This window comes from Acinonyx jubatus, chromosome C1, assembly GCF_027475565.1.
Source record: "Acinonyx jubatus isolate Ajub_Pintada_27869175 chromosome C1, VMU_Ajub_asm_v1.0, whole genome shotgun sequence".
Classification (NCBI taxonomy): domain Eukaryota; kingdom Metazoa; phylum Chordata; class Mammalia; order Carnivora; family Felidae; genus Acinonyx; species Acinonyx jubatus.
Window position 1 is genome coordinate 122,167,671 of NC_069381.1, and position 17,413 is coordinate 122,185,083.

Genomic DNA, 17,413 nt, shown 5'->3' on the forward strand with positions numbered 1-17,413 from the left:
CTAATGTCCATCTGGATAAAATCTCTCACCTGAAATAATTCAAACTTAGAATTTTTAACCTGAAAATCGAGAGGAATCTTGGATTGAGATGTGAGTTTTTAAATGTTTTAGACATGAGAGGTAGCAAGATTATTCAGTAGAGGTTTAAAATTGACCTCACATCACCTCTTATATTATCTCAGTAACTTAGATTCCACTTGGTGTTAGAAATACAGATTCCCAGCCTCACACATTTCCAAACCAGAGGTCAGTGAGATCCGTTTGCTCAAACGCTCCCTTTGATGGAGACAGTCTACCCCTCCCTTCCTTCCAGACTGGTATTATCCAGTCCCTCTCACTTTTGAGCTGATGCTTTTGTCTATCTTCTCATGGCACACCTTCGGTGCTCCTTCCCACCCACCTAAAAACCTGCTCATACCTCAGGATTGCATTAAAACCCTACCTGTAAGGTTGTCTGTCATCAGTAGCCCATACTGGATTCCACACTTAGCCAGATGATATCCCTGGCCCATTTTGGCCCTGAACCTGAGGGCCATGATGGCTGAATGGCTCCTGTATGTAGGGTCTATTTTCCTAACAGGGTGATCAGCTCTATGAGAATGCAGGTCAAGCCCTGTATTTCTGCTTTGTCCCTGTGGCAGGGACTGGCTAAGTGTCATGGAATGGATTTCCTCTTTTCTCTGGGCACATAGTTAGATGGCATTTCCCTCCTTTGCAGTGAGGTGTGGCCATGTGACATAGTTAGTTCTAGTCTGTGGAGTGTGAACCAAAGTGATGTTGTTCCTGGCCCAGGAATACCTTTGGTGTGTGGTGTGCTAGGCTCTTTCCCCTCCACTGGTTTGATGCAGCCAACTGAGCATAACAATCTTGTAAACCATGTGTTAAAGATGGAGCCACCAGGGAGAAGGAATTTGTGTTCCTGAATTGCCGACTGAAAGGGTACCACCTAGGGACCAGAGATAACTTTTTGGACTTTCAATGAGGAAGAAATAAATGTGTACTGGGTTTGAGACATTATTCACTTGGGGGTTTGCTATCATGATTAATATTAGCCTGGCTGAGATAGTCCTCCTCTGAGATAAGCACTCTGTAACATACAGGATAGCCACTCCATCAGTCAGTCAACAAACACAGATTCACACACACACATACACACTACACATACAACACATACATAGTCACACACGTATATAGGGTTAGGTCAGCAGCCCAAGGGGACTTCTCCCCCTGAGGACTTTCAGCTTCACAGGGAAAAGGTATGCTTTCTGTCACTATGTAGAGACAGGGGTGGGGATTTATGTGATGTGCTAAAGTGTATTGCAATCCATAGTCAGAACACTCCCTCATGCCAGTATAAAATACCAAGCTCAGCTCTGGGGGGCCTGGTGATGCTGGGGCGGCTAGTGCCAGAACCACACCAGGTCACTGATATTTGGTGGATGACCCTGTCTTGGGTCTGCCCGCAGTATGTTCTCTGCACGGTTCTGAATCTGTAATTCAAAGCAGAGAAACGTTCCCTTTGACAGACTGTGCCCAGGGCCAGCTGCTCTATATCTGGTGGGATGAGGGCAGAGTGGCCCCTTCAGAGCAGCAGATACTGATTTGGCAGCTCGCCAGTTAACGATGGTAGTGGAGACTGGACGTGGCGGTGCACTTGGGCCTTCAGAGCTGGGCTGGGGGACCAGTTTCCCTTTTCCTGTTTCTCTCCTCACTCACGGAGCTGCAGTTGTCCGGCGCTCAGTGAAGACTGTGCATTTAATAGAATTCTGCCTCTGGGTTTTTGCTGAGGATGGAAATGAGGTCTTCACTGTAGGGCTGCTGATTTCTGAGGTCAGGAAAGCACTGAATCCTCATTTAGTGGCACAAGGTGAGGGTAAAAAGTATATCTTTATCTGAGAAGTTTGGGCAGCGTGGGAAACCAGGCTGGAAACATCAAGTGGACCAGGGTGATAGAGCAGGTTCTGCGTCCATCAATGTACTTCCTAACGTGTGAAAAGGAACGTGTGGGTTTTTCATGCCAAGATCTCAGAAGTTATTAACTCAGTGTAAGATGTAAAGAGGAAAGGGCTTTTCTCCCTTTAGTCTGATTCGGTGAGAGAATTATTCTAGGCTTATAATCACTCATACAATTTATTCTCCCCTCTAACTATGCAAATCCAAATATCTGTAAAAAAGAGACGTTATGGGAGTGGATATGGTGTACATCTGATTAATGGGTTCTACCAACATGAGTAATTTAGGCTCAGCAGCAGAGGTAGAAGTGAATTAGTGTTTTTAACGTGATTTGCCTCAATACCCTTGATTTACTTGACCTTGGTAGATACTACTGTGTGGATATCCAGAATTCTACCTCAGGCCTGTTGTATATTCTCTCCAGAGTTGTTTTTTTCTCTCTGTGAAAAAAGTCTCTCAGTTAAAGGGGATGGCTTCTGTGCCCACAATTCCTGAATTCCTGTTTTATTTATCAGGTGAAAAGGTCTGTTAATTGCCACACGAACTACTGCTAAACCTTCTTTAGTGACATTTTCCTGAATTCTGTTCACAATATGCTCCACCCATTTGAAGGTATCTTCTACTCTCAAAAGTGCATGGCAGGATATTTAGAAGACAGACGCAAGAATTTTTCAAAATCTGCCCCCTCACCATTGGCATCTTTAACTGTTCAGCATCTGGCCCACGAGATGGGATATCAGGGCGTCCTCCTCCCCTCCTCCTGCCTGCTCCTTTGCTGCGCACTGCTGCTCCCACTCTCTTGGCTGGCTGCTCGTTTGAACTTGGACTTTTTTAAGGGATCACCCTCACTTGCAAATCTAGTGGCCTGGATCCCGGGCTGATTTCTCGAGTGGAAGAACTCATTGCTTTTTCAGCTCCGGCTTTGTTTGCTGATCACCCTGACTCCACTTTGAAGAGCTCATCTCAACTCACAGCCTCCAGAAAGCTTCCTCGAGCCTCACTCCTGCTCCCTCAACTCAGCCCCAGGTTGGCCCTGGGGCTCCTGTTTCATCTCCTTTAATCCCACCACACGGGAAGCAAGTCTGGAGTGCACTATTATGAAAGCCTCTGGGTGTCTTTTGATACTCCTAACTTCAGACGATTTCCTACAATTTCACCACCTTTCTGGATAGTCTCTGTTACAGGGGCAGAAAACACAAGTGGTGGATTTGGTATGTTTAAGAGACATGTTCTAAATATGGCTCTGAGCTAGACATAACCAGGTGAATAAGCTTTGTTCCTCCTGTTGGATAACAAGGCAATTTTCATAGGTATGTGTAGGCTCCGGAAGGAAGTTCAAAGAAATATCAATAGCGTGGAGACTGATTAAGATAATTTCTCCTTGGAAGCTTTACTCACCAGATTATTATCCAAAACAAAAACAAAAACAAAAACAAAAAACAAACCAAAACAACCAAAAAACAAAGTTTTACTTTATGCACATACTTAGACTTAATATTTTTGCCATATTCAGGAAATGTGATTTTTCATCAGCCCTTCCAGATACCATCAGGAGAGCAGACCCCTGGTTCACATGTTATAGGTTTCATTCCATTTCATTAAGAATTTATTATAAAACAGAACATGACATAACTGTATATTATATAACTGAGTATAAATGATCATTTCTTAGATTGACAAAAATTTGAGCCTAGGACAAAAATCTTTCTGGATAAGAGCTGATGTTTAATTAATTATGCCATTATTTCCATTTTGGGATACAAAGATAAAACATAATATCTGCATTCAGCCACCTTGCTGATGCGACAGAGTATGATTTTCAAATGTTCTCCTGGAAGCTTTTTAAAAAACACTTTCACCAAGATTTGATCTCACTTCAGAGTCTGAAATTTTATCTCTCTCTCTCTTTTTTTTTTAACCATATACAACAGTTCTTGCTGCAATTATATTTTTCCCGACAACTTCTAGACTTGCCCTGAATATCAATCTTTAGATGCCCTGGGTACATTCTGTTTCACTCTGGATGCCTCTGTAAATGACATGGTCCTACATCCTCTTTTCTACTTCTCTGGGATCGAAGGTTATAAAATACTTTTGAAACAATTATTCCAGAGCTATATTCAAAACCTTCTTTAAGGGTCTCTGCTACAATGACAACCTGATTATCTGGTGGCTGCCTAAGGGAGCATTTGGGTTTGGTGACTAGGAAGTTCATTTGGGCACTTCTGCAGCTTAAACTGATGACTGGAGTATCTCAAATCTGTCCTGTCCTCTGAAACTCCATTAACAGTGCCCCGAGGACCCACAGGGTAAGAACCAGCAGGAAGATGAATGGAGATGAAAAGAGCAGACCTTGCCCTTGGGAACCTCCACTCTAATTAGTTCAACAAGAAGCATTTATGAAGCATCTACTGTGTACAGAGTCCCGACTATGAACTATGAACAGACTCAAGGAAGCTCATTAGTGGAGCCCACTCAATATCAATGAAGAGCCCACAGAGATGAGACAAAAAAAAAAAAAAAAAACCATAAGAATTCTTAAGGCAGAATATGCAAAAGAGATCATGGTAGAGTAAGGGTGATACGGAGGCAGAAGTGGGGAGGGATGGGGGTCAGCCTGGTAACACAGTTACATATGAGTAAGATAACGTTCTGTGTAATAAATGTTCACACAACAAGGGCTTAGTTCTCACTCTCAAGCTTCCAAACCTCTTGGTCTCTTTATAGAAAACAACAACAAAAAAGATTCAGAAATATTTAATATGTAACAGTGAAGTGGCAGAATGTTGGGAATGTAGGGTTAGGGGTTCCACAGCAGGCCACCTGTGGGCAGGTGGGGAGCCAGTTCCGAAGAGTGATTCACACTTGCTTGCCTGTGAACAATCTCAAGACTCTCTGAAGCTTTCCTTTTGTGTTCTTCCCTGACTCTGATCTGAGACAGGAAATGATTCAGCACAGCCTGAGCCTATTCTGGGATCTAAGAGATACAGAAGTGCTGTGAAACTTCCATTTTTGTCACTAATTACTTTAACAGGTACTTTAATAAGTGCTTGCCAATTGCCCCTGCTGTTTTGTAAAATTATCTACACTGCATTTTACATTTTTAATCAAGCTTTATTTTTGAGAAGTTTCCTGGATTGCTGAAGCTTTTGCTTTTTACATGTAGGGGGACAAATTTTCCCTCTGATTTCATAGAACTAAAGAAATTAGGCAGGGGTCGGGGGTGGGGGGGGACCTGGCCTGCTATTTTAACCAGGCCTATTGGAAATTTTGGTGGTGGCCACTGGAGTTGAACACACCATTTCTTAGGAAGAAATGAATCACTTCCCGCCCTGTGGGGTACGAAGGCTCTGTATGAAGTCTCTGCCCTGAATCTCTATCTCATGGATCCTCACGCTAAATGTGGAAGAAGTTACTATCTTAACTTTTAGGGATGAAGAAATTCAGGTAACCAAATCTAAGGAAGGGATCCAAAGTCAAAAGGTTATATTCCAGTAAGAAGTAGAGCCAGGATTCTTTCTCAGATATGTGTCCTTCTAAGTCCAGACTTCCACATTCTGTTTGCTTCTCACGTGAAGAGAGGGAATTGGTCTCTTTTGCAAGGTGAGTTGTTTATTTCTGCCTAAGTGTTTAGCCCATAATTTGGGTCACTCCCATCAGTAGCTGTAGACATTTTCTGAGCTGTGTTTAGCATCAGGTATGTCTTTCACGTATATTATTCTTTGAAACGCTCATCATCACCCATAGTAAGGACATCATCATTCCCATTTTATAGGTAAGAAATTGAGGTACAGAAGCTAAAAATCTTGTCTAATGTCACATAAATAGTATCCCAGGTAGTATGAGTGCAGGGTTCATTCTCTTAATTTCTATAATTGGAACTGGCTTATGATGGTTCGTTATATAAAATTTACAAAAATAACAATACAAATTAATTAGACAAGACAAACCATGTAAGATTAAAAAAAGAAGTACCTCGAAGTATAATGTAATACCTTCCCTTCCTACACTCAAACATCATTAATTCATTTATCAAAAAACATACTTTCATTATTATTATTTCATTATTATTATGATCGGTAATTTTATTGGTACTGGTGATGTTTTTATTTCCTCTTTAGAGCTCCACATTCTTTCTGGAAAACACAATTTTGTATATAAATTTGGATCTAACTTAAAATAAAACTAACGAGAAAAACAGCAAACATTTATAGACTATATGCCAGGTGCTATGCTTAGTGCTCCTATTATTTTTTTCTAATTTAATCCTTATAATCACCTCATGAGGTAGAAACTATTATAACTTTGATTTTTCAAATGAGAAAATTTAAAGAACAAGAGCAGGTGAGGTACTGTTCAGTCAGGGATTTGAACCTGGACTCATATGTCACGCCTGCCTGTGATAGGGTCCCCTCCCTAAGGAAAAACACAACAAAACAAAAAACCTTAAGGCAACCTGGCTATACGCATACCTGACAACATCCCTCATGACTTTCTAACATGAGAGCACTTAATTAGACCACGTGTTTGTGTGTTACCATATATGGGAGACAAAGAAGTAAAAAAGGTATTAAAAAACTATGCCACATGGCATTCAGGGCTGTTTCTAGGGTACCAACCCAACTGAGCCGTACTGGCACAAATAAAGTTACTTCCTGGAAAGAAAAGCCTCTATGTCATGACTCTGTGCTAGAATCCTGCCACATGACCTCTTAGGACACCACATTCTCTGCCACTGTGATGTCTTACCTAGGACACAATGATGAACAAACACAGTCCCCACCCCCAAAGGCACAGGTAGGAAGACAAGCCATCGGGCACCCTCACTGTCATGTGCCATGTAAATCTCAGCAGGGGGCTCCATGGAGGCTTTCCTGAGAAAAATAGCTAAATCGAGAATGTAGGAACAAGAAATGATGACTCAGGTGAAGGAGCCAAGAAAGGAGGGGGAGAGAAAAAGGCCTTCTGGGCAGAACGTATGCAAAGGTCCAGAGATGAAAGAGTGTGACATCTTTCTGCAAACCGTTGAGCAAGACCATGGAGGCAAAAAGATGAGAGAGACATCTCAGCAGTAAGGAACCTGTGGCAAGTCATACAGTGAGTAGTAAGGGCTCAGACTTGAACTCATCACTGTCTCCAAGGCACATGCTTTCCCCTTTATCCCTTTGCCAGGCCCACATTTTTTCCTAATGCTGAACTTAGCTGTGGCCTCCGTTACTCTTATCCATGTAAACAAGCAAGGCGAGGTCTATAAGAAGGGACTGGAAGGGTCCCTGGAAAGAAATGCAGACACGGTGGAGACACACAGAGCTTCTGTGCCTTTGAGGAGTGCTTCTTGGTTGCAGGGAAGGCAGGGGGTTCAACCTATGATGCTTACTTCACCGCTGCATGCTAAAACTGTGCAGATTGCTGCTAGCACTCCAGAGGTCTCTAATCGCTAATCAAGAAGACACAGGGTGACTCCCTTGGTGAACCAAAGGGGTTCATTTTCCAGGCTGTTGGCAAGAAATCATACCTGGGCCCTACTCTCTTCTTGCAAGTACAACAAGGAGACATCAAAATAAAGAGTGCCTAGCACTAGAAGATTAAACTCCAAGGAAGGGGAAAGGTCTTGTTGGTGTTTTGGAAACAAACAAAACAAAAAACAAAAAAACAAAACAAAACAAAAAAACAAAACCAAAAAAAAAATGGAGAATTATATATAAGATGTGTGCCTCCTTACATTATTAAAAGAAAGCTGAGAACAAGTGAAATTCAGAGTTTGGGAGATATCTGCTGGGGCCTTCACAGACTATAGGATTCACCCTCATGGCACTTCCTGGCATGGAGTCTAGCGTTAAGGACTAGATCAGACGCCCATGAAAATGACTTTTGTGCTATGCACTCATCTGCATTTTATAGGCCAGTGTCCTATAAATGGCCTTGTTCTAATAGGACAAGTTCCTGGAGTCCCATTCATTTAATATTTGTGAAGATGTATTACGTAAACTCAATTTCTGGCTGAACGTTCAACGAGGGCCCATAGTCTCACTGCCCCTGATAGTTAATACTAAGTTGTACATTATCAGGTTTCAGACTTATTACTTCAGTTTGCTTTATAGGCTTTGTTGCCACAGATCCACATCAGTTTCCCTGTGGCTTTATCCCCACAGCAGTTTTTTAAATCCACTGTTACTTTACCCCATGGTAAGAAATGCCTCATGGTGTTACAAACAAGCAGTTGAAAATTGTTATTTATGTGGCTCCCTAATAGCAATTTGAAATATAGGGCATAAAATTACTAACTTACAATACTGTTCAATATTAACAGTGGGAAAGGTAATATGTTAAACAGACATTAAAGGATTAGCTGTAAAATACATTTCACTAAGCTAAATCATTTCTTGGCAAATGGCAGTTTTCAGCTATTACGTAGGATTTATCAAGTCAAGTGGATTTATTTTTATTTTTCTATTAGTTTGCTAAATATATTCTATATTTAAATTTCAATCTTGTGGATTTTTTTCCCTGGCATATTAAGAGAGGCTGTTGAAAACAGAATGTGAAATAGAAGTGATGCCAGACTTTCAAGTCAAAATCGCTCCTTGGTTTCTCCAGCAAATCCTCCAGCAAATCGACTAAAGACTCAAATGTAACATCCAAGAGAAAAGTAAATGGATATGATTTTACAAACATTTGTATGACAGATTAGGGAGTTACAACTGCATCAGAGAATACAGTAAAAAGGCATGTTCTCCACAAGACATGAAACAGTGTTTCTACTCTTTTTCTTTCTTTCTTTTTTTTTTTTTTTTTTTTTGCTTCAGACAACACTTTGTTCTAATCAAGCATGTTCAGTAAACGTTTATGTATTTGTGAATCAGGCACGGAGGAAGAAGGTGGAAAGAGAAATTCCTAATCTCCCAGGGTGGAAATTGTGAAGTATTAAATGGATATCCGATGCATAAATACAAATAACATAATCTATTTTCTTCTGAGGCAGTCACCAGTTACAATAATCCTAAAATTATCCTATCTTCTCAAATCCCTCAAGATTTATTAATTTTCATAAACTGCTTTGATGGAAACTTTCTTAAAAGGTGCAAAGTAACCTTTCTCGAGCTCTCCTTATACTTCAGATCATGGACAGCATTTTCAACCTCAGAATACCAAAAGTGATTTCCTACTTTTCAAAGGAATTGGTTATGGATATATAAATAACTATTACAAAGAAATGAGCATTATGGAGCAAAGAAACTGCTCTTATACTCATTTGAGAAATGATGAGAGGATCCAGATTCCCAAGAAGTAATTATTATTATAAAATTAAGGGTCTGCTTTGAACACTTGTTAATCATCAGCTGGTTTTAAAGACAAAATTTTTTTTCCCCAAGACTGTGAGTCGCAGACTATAAAGATTTCTCCCCAAATGTCCCTGTTAATAATTCTAAATGGCTTCAAAACATTTATTACATATAAATTTTTACTTTTTTTGTTCAGGTGTTTTATGTGGGATGGTAAATTTCTTTTCATAAATACTTTTATATTGATCAAAAACTAATGGAATAAGACGCCCTCCAACTTGAGTACATAAAAATACAGTCAGCGTGTAAAATGTGAGTCACTTATTCAGAAAGCCAGTGGTTGGTTCCCGGAAGATGTCACCTAGCCCAGCAAGTCACTGAGCTAGGCTAGGATGGAGTCCGGGCCCACGCACTGCGGCCATATTCATCGCATCACCTGGACACCTCCATCAACTGGAATCCAATGAACCCCAACCCTTGATTAGCTGACTTACTTATTATTACCTTTTTACCTGACATATTTAAGACAAAGATGATCAACAACTAGAAAACTAGCTTTTAAACATTCAGGATAAATCCTGGGTCTGAGTTTACACATTACTCCCTTCCCCATTTGCCACATCCATAACCAGGGAGGCAAGGCTGGCACGTGGCCAAGGTATGATCCGGCTTGGGTTCAGATCCTGGCTTTGTGTAATTTAAGGCAAGTTACTGTACCCTTTGAGCCTTAGTTTCCTTTATGGATAATAGTAACAACATCAACTCAAAGGGCCTCATTGCAGATTTGATGTTCAAGAGAAGGAACTCTGGAGTTATAAGGTTGTGGTAAGAATTCAATTCACCAAGGGGTTTGGACACATGAAATGCTCAACAAATGTTAGCTACTTTCATAACCAGTGACATAACTTGTGCAATGCAGGGGACCATTTGTAAAAAAAAAAAAAAAAAAAAAAAAAAAAGATACTAAGAATTTCACAGTGGTGACAGAACAGTATTACATCAAGCACAGGGCCCTTCTAGCCCCTGTGTGACTGTACAGATTTGCACCCAAGAAGTCCACCCTGGCTCTTATCTTCTCTGATTATTTATTATTAGACTCAGAAAGATACTCCCAGACCAGAAAAAGATCTGGTTATGTTCCCTTTGCTAAGCTTGCTGAGGTAAGAGTAGACTTGAATCTTAACATAATTTTCAAAGACAGAATAGCCTGATTCCCACCCCCTCTTGCATCTACCCTCAATTAGTGTCAGTGCCAAAAGTATGCCTGATAGTATAAACCAAAAAGAAGTCCTGAGACAGCTTCCTAATATCATTTCCAGTGAAAAGCCACCATTTCGGTAGCATGTAGGTGATGATAATTTGCAACACGAGACCCCAAACTCCAGAAAATGCCAATAGCAGGGTATCCAGTTGAGATAGAAAAAAAAAGACACAGAGCAAGGGAGAGTGGGGTCAATATTTCTTGGAAAATCAGTTTTGTCAATTCTGAGGTAGCTGCTTTATAATCAGAATGTTAGGTAGGAGTGGCTTGTTCTAAGTCCCTCCTGTTTCCACTTATTTCCTTTCCTGTTCCTACAGGAAGATTGCCCATATCCTGGAAAATGCTCCTGCCTGGACAGGAAACATGGGAGGAATCCCTTGCTGAGACATCAAGATGGCTCCAGGTGAAAGTAAGCTGAGCTGTGTCTTATATTCACATTTTCATTTCTGTGCCCACCCACCTGACTTTCCTGTCCCACTCTTTATTTTGTAATGTTTATTTTTGAAAGAGAGAGAGAGAGAGGGCGCATGCATGAGTGGGGGAGGGGCAGAGAGACAGGGAGACATAGAATCTGAAAGCAGGCTCAGGGCTCTGAGCTGTCAGCACAGAGTCCGAAGCAGGGCTCGAACTTGTGAACTGGAAAATTATGACCCGAGCCGAAGTTGGATGCTGAACTGACTGAGCCACACAAGAGCCCCATTTCTTGTCCTACTCTTTAGCAACCCCTTTGTCATAACACTCCCTGATGTTCCCAATCCTGAAATTCACTTATACTTATCCTGTTGCTATTCATGGTCTCTAACATGACAGATTCAAGGAGCAGTTCTTAGTAAAAACCCTAGGCAGACAAACAATGAAGTTATATAAAATGGCAAATAATGACTTCAGAATTCTACCCATATAACCTTTCCAGATAAATCTCTGAGAACAGTTTCCTTTGCCACTGCACTATCTAGACATGGCCTCCCAAAGGATACATATAAGTCACAGCACCAAGTTTCTCCTATTCCCCTCCCTAAACTGTAGTGTGTAGCTATAATTGCCAAGTACAAAAACAGCTATTATTATATTATACCATGTGGTACCACTATCACATATCTCTCAATATGAAAATCCTTTAGCAATGTCCAATTAACCTTAGCCTGGGCCAAGACAGACTCTGTCATGTGCCAGCAAAGAACCATGTAGCCTGCTGCTGGTCAGTGGAGTAATTGTGAACCTCTTAAATTCTTTTTTCACATTTACTTCTTGAATCTGTCACCAGACCCTAGAACCCTCTGAAAGAACTAGGCAGTTTTCAGTACAATCTCATTATTGACATTTATGTTGATTGATGTTGGCTCTTACAGAATTGGAATCTGCAGATCAATTTCCTTATTAGATTCTTTCTCACTGCTGCCATAATCATTTTATCACATAGGCTGCTGCTATCAAATGCTGCTTTGTCACTATGTAATGGGACAAGCCAAACCAGTTCCTCTAGTCTGTTACAAGAAACAGAAAATTCTCCTGGTTTTAAATCTGACTTTCCTCAAATTTTAAGAAATTCCTGGATAATTATACTTGAACATCCTCTTTGTAAAAACTATGCCCCATGGAGGAACCAGTGATAATCTTAAGGTAAGTGCACACAATACTACTTAGAACCATTTGTCCTTTCAGAGACTGTCCAATGTCAAATTATGAAACAGGTGCCATCCACATGGTGACTTTTGCCAGCTAGGTAGAGCAGGTGATCATGTCAGGGTCTCTGGTAGGCTTCCCAAACCTGGCCAGGTAGTTTTGTGTAAAGGGGGAGAAACAAACCCTCCAAAGTGCTTCTAGCTCCACAAGTGGTCATCATTTGTAAGAGAGCTAAGAAAACAAAAACAAAAACAGGGTGGCTGTCATCAGAGGATGCATCCCTACTCTAGAGAGAACAACTCAAGGGTATTAAGTAAACATTGCATGGAAAGAATAAATAATCATCCTTGTATCTACACAGGCCTGCAATTCCTAGGAAATATACAGACTTTGGGGTTCCTTAATGTGAGAGCTCAGAGATCCATGAGTAGAATTCAGAGCCTTTGTGAACTTGGAGGAAAAAACAATGCATCTTTAGTTTCACCAAACTTGAACTAAAATTTAACATTTCCGGGGCGCCTGGGTGGCTCAGTCGCTTAAGCGGCCGACTTCGGCTCAGGTCATGATCTCGCGGTCCGTGAGTTCAAGCCCCGTGTCGGGCTCTGTGCTCACAGCTCAGAGCCTGGAGCCTGTTTCAGATTCTGTGTCTCTCTCTCTCTGACCCTCCCCCGTTCATGCTCTGTCTCTCTGTCTCAAAAATAAATAAACGTTAAAAAAAATTTAAAAAAATTAACATTTCCTTCAGTTGTGAATGTAGGCATGAAACTACAGTGGTATTAATTGGTGACTCTGTCACTACAAGAGATCACAGACATCTTCATGTCACATTGCAGTTGTAGTAATATCTATAAATATTATATATTGGAATCATTACATAAGAACTAAGTTAGAACTTCCATTTGAGCTTTTTATTTCATGCTTTAGGAATGAAGCTCATCTTACATATTTTTCAACACCTTAGTAATGGCACCTCAGTATAATCGGTTTCCTTTTATAATCCCATGTCTTCGTGCATGTAATAGCATTGTTCTGAGAAGGGGACCAAAGGCTTCTCTGGTCTAAAAAAAAACTGGGCCATGGCTAAAACATGGTTATCAGCCTCAATTACGTCACTACTCCCGAACCCTCCATCTCACGTCGTTTGTGATGTGGAGACGTTCTGTTGTGGCTCTGACTTCCCACATGTGTGAGGAAGAATGGGTGGATTTCAGCCATCCTGGGTCCTGATGGTTACCTCCAGCACCTGGTAATGCTGGCTCTGGTTGGGCAAGGAACGTACATTAATTTGAATCTCCACTAAAATAAATGAGCTTTCTTTTCATTGCCAAGCTGAGCTCTACAGCTATGATTGTTATGTATCGTTGCAATCTAGGCCTTAATGGCATTTTAGCCCTGTGGTGGGTTCACAGAGAAACTATTTTCAAACTTCAAAAGGCCATTAAAACATGTGCAGATGTCTGGAAAATTAATACTATTATCTAACTCTCACCCTTTGCCTGTAGGAGGCAAGGAAGAGACAAGGCTCAATAAAGATATTAGAGATCAATACATGGTCATAAAGCAAAGTGCTGTCCTTCCGGGGAGTGCGGGTGGTGACAAGTAAGGAAGCTGACAGTGCTTTTGAAGACATTTTCTCATTAGATTTTTTTGTCAAAGTCATTCACGTAATCTATTAAAAATTTAAAGAGAGAATAGGGATGGCATGGAAGGTAGAAGAAGGGAGAAAGAGATAAAGATAATTTTCTGCTACCCTACTTCAATTTTGATGTTCAAGGTCCTGAGATCTCAAGAGTGGAGGTGTTCATTCATTCACATGACAGAACCCGGATTTGTCAAGGTTAATGTTGAACAAGTTACAGTTTCTGTTCTCAAGTGTTTTGAATTTGAGAGACTTCAGCACATTCTGTAAATTCTCAGGATACAGAGATATTCTCATAGTTTCAAGGCTTTTATAAAGTTTTTAGAACCATGGTCTCTTTTCTTCCTTTTTATCATTTTATTTCTAACAGATTTTATTCTGTAAGTGTCCCAGCTACCCCAATAAAACATGAAAACAAGACTTAATTTTTTATCACAGAATGGAAGCTTTACACTTTTGTTAAAGAATTTCTTTTAGAGAGTTCTTCAATATAGAAAGAGGAAAGAGAAAGAAAAATGTTTTAGAAGACATTTTCAGCAGTTTTTTGTCTGTTTTCTCAGATGGATGGAGCTGACCATGGGAAATATACTGGAAATTCTTAAAGCATTATATGGAATCATCTCTACAGATAGCCCTTCATCAAAAAACCTGAAAACATTAACAGACTGTGGGTAGCACATCTGTTTAAATTCAAGAATAAAGAAGACTGTGTCAGCCTCAGCCAAGATTGCACCTACCTGTAAGAAACAGAAAAACTGACTCTAAGGGGCTTAGACATAAACAAATCTTAGGCATCTGTATTCTTACAAAGCAAGAAGTTCGGAGCCAGGTGGTCAATGAGATTACGGGGGTTATTTGTTAGTACATCATAACCTAGCTTATACTGACAAAGCAAGCTCACATGAAATGACACCCAAAAGACCTGTGGCAAAGGGTCTAAAACAGGAGCATGTATTAGCAATCTCTCAACCATATTTTAATTTCACTGGGGTAATTGTGGGTAACACATCCTTCCAAATGGAAAGTTTTCCTTTTCAATTTCAAATTAAGGACTCTCAGGATTGCATTCAGCTGTCAACAACAACAGCAACAACACAAAAAGCCTGACTTACAATGTCATAAGCTTATAGTAGCGTTTATATTTCTCACACAGCAAGATGTCTGGAGGTAGGCAGTCCAGAGCTGGTGGTGTAGTTCATTCATATCATCAGGAAGTCAAACTCTTCTCATTCCTGTCTTGTTCTGCCATCTTTTGTGTGAAGGCTCATGCTAAGATAGCTGCTATATTTCCTGGCATTGCCTCCACCTTCCAGATAGGAAGAAGGGGTAAGCATAAATGAACACTATAGCTGTGTTTCACCCCTTTTATCAGGAAAACAAAAGCTTGCCATAAATCCCCACAGCAGATTTCCACAAAGGTCTCACAGGCCAGAAGCAGGTCAACCTGGACTCTCTTAGTACAAAGGAAGCTGAGAAACAGCATATTTGTCTTTCTAGTATCTGGGGTAGAAGAAATAAGGAAGAAAGGTGTCAGCTGAGTGTGGTGGTCATGAATGCTACTTACTAAATATGTCCAATTCTCTTTCCTTCTCGGGACATGTCTACTTGTGTTTCTTAACGCCTCTATGGTTGAGTGGGGCCATATACTTAGTCTGACCAAAGCATTTTTAATAGTGATGTGAAACCATCCATAGCTCTCTTCTTCTCAGCCTGGTGATTGGCAATGTTTGAGATGGTGGCTACTCCATCAGTAATGTCTCCTGAGTGTCTAAGATGTGTGGCTGGCTCCCGTGCTGACCTACAAAAGTAATCTAGCATAAGAAACAAATCTTTGTGTCTGAAGCCACATATATTTTGCAGTTGTTTGTTACTACAGCTTACCATAGCCCATCCTGACTGATTCAATGAGTCAACTTAAAATGTCAGCCAGAAGGAACAAGTTTGAGAGGCAAGTAGTCTCAGGTAGGCCAATGTCTTAGAGATCTCTGAAGCAATACTGATTTCAGTGGGATGATATCCTGAGGCCAACTTTCTCTACTTCAAGTGCAGTTAAGTGGTCTTTAATTCATACTGTTATAGCTGTCCTTGTACTGCCCATGGGACATAGACAAATTATCCCTCTCTCCTGTGTCTCTACACAGGTGAGTAGCTAATGAAACATAGCGTGTTCAAGGTAAGCCACCAAATTTAATATGAACTTCCAGGATGACCACCCACAAAAATTTAATGTATGATAATGACAGATGGCATAGTTTATGACAAGCCTAGTTAATGATACAATTCACATGTCTGCATTGCTGAGACTGCCCTTAAGAGGAAGCCAAAAAAAACTAGGGGTGCGGGGAGGTGACTAAGAGTTAAAGCATTAATGGCCTCTTCAGTTACATTAAGAATCTGATTTTATCTCTGAATATACTATTTCACAACCTCAGCAAAGTCAATAGAAATTCATTCAGTAGTGACAGGGCTTTTCCACAAGGACTCCAAAGCCACCAGTATCAAGCCACTGTAACAGAGGCAAGTCATTTGGGAGAAGAAAGGGGACATTAGGAGACTTTAGTACAAAGGAGGTGGATTGCTTGACTAGCTGTTTCAAGTTTCACTGTTGTTCATGTTTCATTTTTAACTACTACCCCTGGTCTTACCATGGGATGAGAGAAGTAAGCCACATGGATTTGCGCCAGCAAAACGCTTAGTTCCACAAAAGATAGCAACACCGAATCTTCCACAACATGCTTCTGTGCTAAAAGTCACTTAACATAACTTCAGGCTCATCTGGATGGAAATGTGTGGAGAGTAGGGGGAGCAACAAGGAGAGTACTCAATGGCTACAAGTGTCAATGCTGATTCAGTCCCTTCGAGACAGTCCTGTTCCAGTTCCCACTTGCAAAGGCCAAAGCTTAGTTTGAAAACAGCAATGGAAGAACAGAAGGTCATTGTCACGTAATGCTACACTTCCAAGGGAGCTTTCAAGTGCTCCTTTAAAAGAAGGTATGTGAGGGGCACCTGGGTGACTCAGTAGGTTAAACCTCTGACTTTGGCTCAGGTCATGATCTTGTGATTCATCAGTTTGAGCCCCACATCAGACTCTGAGCTGTCATGGGTTCGAGCCCCGAGTCAGGCTCTGTGCTGACAGCTCAGAGCCTGGAGCCTGCTTCAGATTCTGTGTCTCACCCTGTCTCTGCCCCTCCCCTGCTCACATTCTCTCTTGGTCTCTCAAAAATAAATAAACAAACCTTAAAAGAAGATGTGTGATAAACTCTTCCTTTTCTAAACTCCAAGTACACCTTCCCTGCATGTGTACCTGCCTCATTTTGTGTGTGTGTGTGTGTGTGTGTGTGTGTGTGTGTGTGTGTGATCTTCAAGTGTGAATTTTTAAAGCAAACATAAATATTGTAACTTTAGGGGCATTGATAATAACGGTTATAGCTATAGTTCCTTCTAAATATTTCAATGGATTCCCACTCTTCCATAAAAAAACATAAACCCTTTAAATCTTTGAATCATTTAATTTTATGTATTCTTTTGGTATTTCATTTGGGAGTTATGGGGTGTGAAATATGCACCATGATGAGAAAACAATTAACCAGCACACCTGTTGTTTATGCATATCGTATTGAAGAAGGGCCAGCTGGAGCTATTATTTTAATCCAC

At 40.7% G+C, this 17,413-nt stretch overlaps 1 protein-coding gene and 1 long non-coding RNA gene across 14 annotated transcripts in view; one reads left to right on the forward strand and one right to left on the reverse strand.

Moving 5' to 3' along the window:
* NCKAP5 (NCK associated protein 5) overlaps positions 1-17,413 on the reverse strand; it is a 963,823-nt gene that overhangs the window by 129,011 nt on the left and 817,399 nt on the right. The window lies entirely within an intron of this gene.
* On the forward strand, positions 6,724-16,967 carry LOC106974782 (uncharacterized). The gene is made up of 3 exons (XR_008295286.1): positions 6,724-7,050; positions 10,815-10,906; positions 14,320-16,967. It is a non-coding gene; the product is annotated as an uncharacterized LOC106974782 (long non-coding RNA).